General features: G+C 31.6%; 1 protein-coding gene across 1 annotated transcript in view; it reads right to left on the reverse strand.

Annotated features, from left to right (window-relative positions):
* The window catches only part of LOC149081046 (fasciculation and elongation protein zeta-2-like), a 48,931-nt gene extending 42,076 nt beyond the window's left edge, over positions 1-6,855 (reverse strand). The window contains exon 1 of the mRNA XM_089237804.1: positions 6,771-6,855. The gene's annotated coding sequence lies outside the window, so the exon portion shown is untranslated. The remainder of the gene's footprint in view (positions 1-6,770) is intronic.
* Between the last annotated feature and the right edge of the window lie 270 nt (positions 6,856-7,125).

Genomic DNA, 7,125 nt, shown 5'->3' on the forward strand with positions numbered 1-7,125 from the left:
GCAACGAGGGTCCTATATAAGGCCTTTTCGGCTGGGATCTTTGTTTGCCCCCCCCCCGTATATTAAATTTATAGTGTGAAAAAAAAAACAAAAAATGATGAGAATCGTCTCGGGGCCCCAATGCTGGAGCCCTGTCAGCCCCACACTTGGAGGAGCCCAAGGATTTAGCCCAGGGGCCTTGGACGATTCTCGTCACTTTTTTTCTGTGAGATCTATTTAAGATTTTCAAGATTAAGCGAGTAAATCTGTAAGTAGAAGTATTTCTTCTCAAGTGGATGGGGAGGGGGGCTAAAAAAAACTTTTTTTCTTGGGCCCCCATGATGCAGTTAAGACGGCGCTGCCCGTGCTGTGTAAACGGTTGAAGGCACTTGCCTTGAGGTCACGCGTCCCACTTCCGTACTCATGTGGAAGACTTCTCCAGGGACTCATCTCTACACTAATCGAGTCCCCGTAAAAGCGGGAAAAATCCCCGATTCATCGAGATCCAGGTCACGTGACCATTCTTTCTCCTTTTTATACAATCATCGTATAACCCGGAGGAGAGATTATGTGTGTGCGTCTCTTTCTCCGGAGAAACGATCGCTCAACCAATCCCATCCGTAATTACCTGTAATTTGGAGAACCATCGTTAAATACGGGACGAAGGAGGCCAACCATAAGGTAACTTCAATACTAATCCGAGACAAACGGCATTGTTGTTGTTTTTGTTCTCTCCCCCCCCCCCCCGCCATCCACTAAAAAGAATACACATACACTCGAGGCTCTTCCAGAAAATTACTTCATTCACATTCACTGTCGCTCGCGAGCACTCACACGAAAGTCATCAGCGTAATTGCTGCGCAAGGCCGAAACCATTAAAAAGAAGAACAAACAGAGCCAAACACACACAAGCAGCTGGATTATGTCCTCGGCGCCTCTTCATGAAATATGCAAACATATAATGTATATAACTCCCCCTCCTCTCCCCGCTCATTTTGAAATTCATGACTCACATGATACGCAAACAACGTTGAGAACGAGACGTATTGTTGAGGTTTTTTGGGGAGGTCCTTTTTTTTTCTATTGGACGGATGGAGTTTTCTAAGAATAATGTGTGACTTGACTTTTTTGTCACCACAGTCTTTGAGCCGAGCAATGAGTCGGCTCCACTGTGAATGAATGAGTCTTTCCTCTTTTTATCCGAGAGACACGTTCCTCGCTGTGAGTTTGTTCAAAATCGGAGGAGAAGGAGGAGGAATGTGATATGGCATGAATCAAAGAGATTATGAGTTGATGATGATTTGGAGGAACTGATGAGAAGAAAACATATTCTGTGAAGAATCGGTAACCTCGCTTCCCGTATATATGGGAAGTGCGCAACTGTATATTCGTCAATAGAGCCTGGAAGTTCAGGAAAAATAAATAGAAATACAAATGCAACGCCATAACATTCAAAATGTCCAACGAGGTGGCTGAGAAAAAGATGCCCATAATAGATATGGACGTCATATATTTCAAAAATACAGAAACCCAAATAAAAATGCAATTAAAAACAATATATACATGATAAAATATTACATTGCCAGTTGTATATACAATGCCCATAAGAATGCTTATGGTTGTCTTATTCTAAGTATGGATAGCTTCTCGATTTACCCCAACATGTTCATGTTATTTCTTTTTAAACGTGCCAATTGTGTTAGAATTTACTACCCCCGGAGGTAAGCTATTCCATTTATTAACAACCCTATTAGAGAAAGATTCCCTGCGACACCATAACCTCGCATTGCCACTTACCAATCGATACTGGTGTCCCCTTGTAAAAGCAGTCGATTGACAGTGTACTAATAATTCATGGTCCACCCTATCCATCCTGTTGAAAATTTTCAACACTTCGATCATATCTCCCCGACACTTGCGTTCATCCAATGTAAACATATTCAAAAAATGAAGTCTCTCTTCCGCGCGTGCCAATAAGGACACGCGTAGCTCTTCTCTGCACTCTTTCAACCAAGTCTATGCCCCTCTGTAGGTATGGTCTCCAAAACCTCATAGGATACTACAGTCCAGGACGAACTAAGCCTCGGAAAAGCGGAAGAATGACTTTAGGAGAACGCGAAGAGACCTTTTTTTTTAAAAAAATGCCATAAATGCCTCTTTTTGCCAATTTTCAAAATTTTTTTCTTAAAAAATCGACTCTTTTTTGAATTTTACCTGCCATAAATGCCAATTTCCGATATTGTTTTATGTTTATTAGTAAAACTTAAAAGGCCCTATATTCTGTAGAACTTGGATATTTTTTGCATTTAGAACTTCAAAATGGTTTTTAGGTTTAAAATCTTCAACCTTTAGTAAGCAACTCGGTCCGATTACCATCAAAATGGAAGGGGGGTTTGAATTTTCGCTGACAGGTCGATTGCCTTCGGTTCGATCTTCGTCATTGTAGGCGGTGGAAAAGGGGGGAAGGGGATTTCAAAGCTTCTCGAATGTTATTCAAGTAATCATTGATCGCATGTAACAATTATGTGCAATTTGGTTAAAAAATTGGAAGAGCGATCACAAAAATGTGTCGATGCGTGTGTCAGAGAAGAAATTTCTTTTACTAGCGTCCACTGCTGTTGACTTGAAACATTAATTTCTGAATTAATGCACAATGTTTAAGTGCGTGTCAAAACAAATTAGTTTAGTTTTTTTGCAGTCATCCGTATCTCTAAATACATTAAATATTATTTTCTAATTTTACACATAAATTTTGGCCATATTTTTCCACGAATTACAAAGACTTTTTCATCTCTGCTGCACACAGCTCTCAGATAGCGAAATAATTTCAGAACGAACGAAAGAAATAATTTCAGAACTAACGAAAGAAATAATTTCTGAACTAACGAAAGAAATAATTTCAGAACTAACGAAAGAAATAATTTCTAAACTAACGAAAGAAATAATTTCAGAACTAACGAAAGAAATAATTTCAGAACTAACGAAAGAAATAATTTCAGAACTAACGAAAGAAATTATTTCAGAACTAACGAAAGAAATAATTTCAAAATTACTGAAAGAAATAATTTCAGAACTAACGAAAGAAATAATTTCAGAACTAACGAAAGAAATAATCTCTAAACTAACGAAAGAAATAATTTCAGAACGAACGAAAGAAATAATTTCAGAATTACAGAAAGAAATTATTTCAGAATTACTGAAAGGAATAATTTCAGAACTAACGAAAGAAATAATTTCAGAACTAACGAAAGAAATAATTTCAGAACTAACGAAAGAAATAATTTCAGAACTAACGAAAGAAATAATTTCAGAACTAACGAAAGAAATAATTTCAGAACTAACGAAAGAAATAATTTCAGAACTAACGAAAGAAATAATTTCAGAACTAACGAAAGAAATAATCTCTAAACTAACGAAAGAAATAATCTCTAAACTAACGAAAGAAGTAATTTCAGAATTACTGAAAGAAACAATTTCAGAACTAACGAAAGAAATAATTTCAGAACTAACGAAAGAAATAATTTCAGAACTAACGAAAGAAATAATTTCAGAACTAACGAAAGAAATAATTTCAGAACTAACGAAAGAAATAATTTCAGAACTAACGAAAGAAATAATCTCTAAACTAACGAAAGAAATAATCTCTAAACTAACGAAAGAAATAATTTCAGAATTACTGAAAGAAACAATTTCAGAACTAACGAAAGAAATAATTTCAGAATTACTGAAAGAAATAATTTCAGAACTAACGGAAGAAATAATTTCTGAACTAACGAAAGAAATAATTTCAGAACTAACGAAAGAAATAATTTCAGAACTAACGAAAGAAATAATTTCAGAACTAACGAAAGAAATTATTTCAGAACTAACGAAAGAAATAATTTCAAAATTACTGAAAGAAACAATTTCAGAAATAACGAAAGAAATAATTTCAGAACTAACGGAAGAAATAATTTCAGAACTAACGAAAGAAATAATTTCAGAACTAACGAAAGAAATAATTTCAGAACTAACGAAAGAAATAATCTCTAAACTAACGAAAGAAATAATTTCAGAACGAACGAAAGAAATAATTTCAGAATTACAGAAAGAAATTATTTCAGAATTACTGAAAGGAATAATTTCAGAACTAACGAAAGAAATAATTTCAGAACTAACGAAAGAAATAATTTCAGAACTAACGAAAGAAATAATTTCAGAACTAACGAAAGAAATAATTTCAGAACTAACGAAAGAAATAATTTCAGAACTAACGAAAGAAATAATTTCAGAACTAACGAAAGAAATAATTTCAGAACTAACGAAAGAAATAATCTCTAAACTAACGAAAGAAATAATCTCTAAACTAACGAAAGAAGTAATTTCAGAATTACTGAAAGAAACAATTTCAGAACTAACGAAAGAAATAATTTCAGAACTAACGAAAGAAATAATTTCAGAACTAACGAAAGAAATAATTTCAGAACTAACGAAAGAAATAATTTCAGAACTAACGAAAGAAATAATTTCAGAACTAACGAAAGAAATAATTTCAGAACTAACGAAAGAAATAATCTCTAAACTAACGAAAGAAATAATCTCTAAACTAACGAAAGAAATAATTTCAGAATTACTGAAAGAAACAATTTCAGAACTAACGAAAGAAATAATTTCAGAATTACTGAAAGAAATAATTTCAGAACTAACGGAAGAAATAATTTCTGAACTAACGAAAGAAATAATTTCAGAACTAACGAAAGAAATAATTTCAGAACTAACGAAAGAAATAATTTCAGAACTAACGAAAGAAATTATTTCAGAACTAACGAAAGAAATAATTTCAAAATTACTGAAAGAAACAATTTCAGAAATAACGAAAGAAATAATTTCAGAACTAACGGAAGAAATAATTTCAGAACTAACGAAAGAAATAATTTCAGAATTAACGAAAGAAATAATTTCAGAAATAACGAAAGAAATAATTTCAAAATTACTGAAAGAAATAATTTCAGAACTAACGAAAGAAATAATTTCAGAATGAACGAAACAAATAATTTCAGAACTAACGAAAGAAATAATTTCAGAACTAACGAAAGAAATAATTTCAGAACTAACGAAAGAAATAATCTCTAAACTAACGAAAGAAATAATCTCTAAACTAACGAAAGAAATAATTTCAGAACGAACGAAAGAAATAATTTCAGAATTACAGAAAGAAATTATTTCAGAATTACTGAAAGGAATAATTTCAGAACTAACGAAAGAAATAATTTCAGAACTAACGAAAGAAATAATTTCAGAACTAACGAAAGAAATAATTTCAGAACTAACGAAAGAAATAATTTCAGAACTAACGAAAGAAATAATCTCTAAACTAACGAAAGAAATAATCTCTAAACTAACGAAAGAAGTAATTTCAGAACTAACGAAAGAAATAATTTCAGAATTACTGAAAGAAACAATTTCAGAACTAACGAAAGAAATAATTTCAGAATTACTGAAAGAAATAATTTCAGAACTAACGGAAGAAATAATTTCTGAACTAACGAAAGAAATAATTTCTAAACTAACGAAAGAAATAATTTCTAAACTAACGAAAGAAATAATTTCTAAACTAACGAAAGAAATAATTTCAGAACTAACGAAAGAAATAATTTCAGAACTAACGAAAGAAATAATCTCTAAACTAACGAAAGAAATAATTTCAGAACTAACGAAAGAAATAAGTTCAGAACTAACGAAAGAAATAATTTCAGAACTAACGAAAGAAATAATTTCTAAACTAACGAAAGAAATAATTTCAGAACTAACGAAAGAAATAATTTCAAAATTACTGAAAGAAACAATTTCAGAACTAACGAAAGAAATAATTTCAGAACGTACGAAAGAAATAATTTCAGAACTAATGAAAGAAATAATTTCAGAACTAATGAAAGAAATAATTTCAGAACAAACTTTTCTTTCAGAATTACTGAAAGAAATAAATTTTGGAATTTTAACGAAAGAATTTCAGAATTAATGAATGAAAATCAGAATCAGTGAACAGAATAATTTTAAAATTTTTGAGTAGAATCATTTCAGAATTATTCAATAAAATTATTTCAGAATTATTCAATAAAATTATTTCAGAATTATTCAATAAAATTATTTCAGAATTATTCAATAAAATTATTTCAGAATTATTCAATAAAATTATTTCAGAATTATTCAATAAAATTATTTCAGAATTATTCAATAAAATTATTTCAGAATTATTCAATAAAATTATTTCAGAATTATTCAATAAAATTATTTCAGAATTATTCAATAAAATTATTTCAGAATTATTCAATAAAATTATTTCAGAATTATTCAATAAAATTATTTCAGAATTATTCAATAAAATTATTTCAGAATTATTCAATAAAATTATTTCAGAATTATTCAATAAAATTATTTCAGAATTAATGAAGTAATCATTCGGTGCCGATGAAAATTCAAAATCAATGAAAATCTTCAATAATTTTGAAGGCCCCGTTACACTCGGGGCTAGAAGTGGAGATTTGTGGTTTTTTCCGCCCGCCTCCCATTCCAGGCTAATTTTCTTGACCACCGAATTCGCCATCCTTCCGAACTTGCCGCTACATATAACCTTAGTTTCTCAAGTTGTAAAACTGATACATACACAAATATTTAATAAATTTTGCATTATCACAAAAAAATGCATTTGTGGTGAATAGACCCAAATAATAATTTCAGAGCGGAATAGGAAATTCCAATCATTTAAAAAAGTAATTGAAATATTAATTTAAACTATATATTCGTTCACGTACCTTTTGCGATGGAACCGAAATTTTTCAATCTATAAACGAAAACAGATTGTCGTCTGCACCTGGACTTCACTCAGTAGAATCAATATTCGGATGCATATGTATGTGCGTATATTAATAACAGAGAGATAGAGCGAGTTTTATTTCTCTTGTGTAGACGACAGCAGTAGCTACCACATCAATATCGACAGCCCCCCCCCCTCTTTCTCTTGCTCAGTGACCAATCCACCCACCTCAGAGAAAATTCTAGTAACGTGATTGGTCGACGTGGGAGGTTCATTTTTCCTCATTTTATTATTTTCGTTTTTGTTTTCATTTCGCCAGCACGTGTTGCTGCTGCTGGCAGCTGCACGTGAGC

The sequence above is a fragment of the Pholcus phalangioides genome, unplaced genomic scaffold (assembly GCF_987345545.1).
Source record: "Pholcus phalangioides strain wild (caught in Gottingen) unplaced genomic scaffold, Ppha-v1.0 ptg000010l_1, whole genome shotgun sequence".
Classification (NCBI taxonomy): Eukaryota; Metazoa; Arthropoda; class Arachnida; order Araneae; family Pholcidae; genus Pholcus; species Pholcus phalangioides.